We start from the raw sequence: 2582 nt of genomic DNA on the forward strand, positions 1-2582 counted from the left end.
ATATATATATATATATATATATATATATATACACATACACATTTACATACATACATGGGTAACTGTTAATGTCTGCATAAATATTATTGCTGTAATACTACTAATGCTCAAAATACACAATCCTACTCACCCAGTACGAATTATGAGTAGGTGTATATAGTCATTATATGTATGTATATTTATGTATGTGTGTATAGATAGAGTTGGGGGTACATATGCATACGTATGTGTGCATGCATGTGACACTACATATATGCATGCATGCATACACACATACATACATATATATAAATAAACGCGTGCACTACATAATATATAAAGTTACATGAACAATACATTAGTTTGTAATTATTTCATTGATGTTTTCCCCGCTCAATGTTTACATTTTATTTACACACACACGCACACACGCACACGCACACACACACACACACACACACACACACACAGTGATATACATGGACATTCACTCTTTCTCTCACACACTCTTTATCTTTCTCTTTCTCTTTTCCTCTCAAGCTTTCTCTCACTAATATTCACACAATCACCTTCTCTCTCTTTCTTTCTCTCTTTCTCTGTCTTACTACACGTATGTTTGTGTTTGTGTGTGTGTGTGTGTAATGTGTCAGTGTGTATGTGTGTGTGTCGCAATCAGCTTTCTTTTGTAACACCCGCAAGCACGTACGCACACATTAAACTCGTGCATACACAAACATTCATACACACACACACACACACATACGCGCGCGCACGCATACTGTACTTCCCGTTCTGTCTATTCCTCTACCTCTCACTTCCTCTCTCTCTCTCTCTCTGTCATATATATACACACACATATATACATACGCACACAGTCACACATATATCCATACTTACATACATGCACATAACACACACATCCATACATGCATATATATATATTATATGTGTGTATATATACGTATTTGTTTCCGTCTCTCCGTCTTTCTATAGACTCGTGTCTCTTACACTGGATATATATATATATGTATATATCTGTGTGATCCCCAGCTCAATAAACAAGGATTACCTAACAAAGTTTCGTTACAACAACAACGTGAATAACCAGCAACAATATAGATCAGGTGTCATCGCCTCCACCCTGTCCACTCTGCCCTAGATTCCGTACCCGTTACCCTCTCATCATCATCATCATCGTCACCATCACTACAGTCAAGTTCGTCCTTCACATGTAAACTTCTATATTTCAAAAACATCATCTTTACTGCTTTATCTTACATCATTACTATTCACCCACGCTACTTCTCTTCCTCCGCCTCTTCATTCTCTCCACATCATACGTTCCTCTCTCTTCTTCTCTCTCTTCCTTCCCCTCTCCTGTTCTCTGTCTCTGTTTCTCTCCTTCTGTCTTCTTCCCTTTCGCTTCCTCTCTCTCTTCTTCTTACTTTTTCTCTGCCGTCCCTCCCCTCTCGTATTTTTCTCTCTTATTCCCTCTTTCCCTATCCCTTTCCATCCCTGCCTTTCTCTCTCTCTCTCTCTCTCTCTCTCTCTCTCTCTCTCTCTCTCTCTCTCTGTCCGCACCTTTAACGATATTTATTTGGCAGAAACGAAAGAGCGTCGGACAATATGTCTTACGGAATTTAGCTGCATTTCTTTTCTTTTTTTTGTTCTGAGTTCAAATCCTGTTCAGGTCTGTAAACTTTGCCTTTAAGGCCTGAAATCAATAAATAAAGTATCCGTCGAGTACTGGAATCGATATCATCGATTGTACCCCCTCCTTTCTCTCCGCACAAAATGTGTGGCTTTCGACCAATATTAGAAATCGATATTATTAGAAATACAAGCGATCGGCCTTGTATCCTTAACTCGAGATATGTCATACTTTACAAGGAAGAGGTAGTTCTGTGATGTTTTGGTGTTCGTGCCTTTATCGAGAAAGGAAACTGGCTTCTTTGACGACTAAAAGACATAAGTCAATGTGGTGGCCACTAAGTGGATACTTTAGGTGTCTACGTAGGGTTCCTTCCTTCCTAACCATGTCTGCCTGTCCTTCTCTCTCTCCCTCCCTCTCTGACCAAAAAACTTTAACCCGGGATATGTTTCATGTTGTTCTGTCGATCGTTATTTTTGTTATGATCCTTGATACAGTCCTAGTTGTTGTCGGTTGAGTTGTTGTTGCTATGGCTATGGCTATGGTTGTTGGTGTTGTTATAGTTGTTGTTGTCTAGATCGTATATATGGTATAGGTTCTTACAATGCCTGATGGTGCTATTAAATATACGGCACTGCCCCTTCCATCATCAGCTTAATATGACCTCACCGCTACTATTTTTGCTTCTAACACCCTGATAAGTGAAGCAGTTACCCAAAGACCCGCACCTTGTAAAAGTTCTTTGACCCCGATCTTATTCGGTGGTACCTGAATGTGGGTAACGTGCCTTCATGTCTTCCCGTGGGTACCGTGCCTTGGTGGTCTTTTTCTCCTCCTCTGCCTGTTTGTTGTCTGCGATTCTTACTAAACACTCTGAAAGCATCATGGCTCTGAAGAATTATTTTGGATGAAGTTCTACATTTCAAGTTTTTCAGGGATATATATATATATA

General features: G+C 39.5%; 1 protein-coding gene across 1 annotated transcript in view; it reads left to right on the forward strand.

Moving 5' to 3' along the window:
• Positions 1-2582, forward strand: part of LOC106876564 (high affinity cAMP-specific and IBMX-insensitive 3',5'-cyclic phosphodiesterase 8B) — a 288850-nt gene that overhangs the window by 2054 nt on the left and 284214 nt on the right. The window lies entirely within an intron of this gene.

This window comes from Octopus bimaculoides, chromosome 10 (genome assembly GCF_001194135.2).
Source record: "Octopus bimaculoides isolate UCB-OBI-ISO-001 chromosome 10, ASM119413v2, whole genome shotgun sequence".
NCBI classification, from domain to species: Eukaryota; Metazoa; Mollusca; class Cephalopoda; order Octopoda; family Octopodidae; genus Octopus; species Octopus bimaculoides.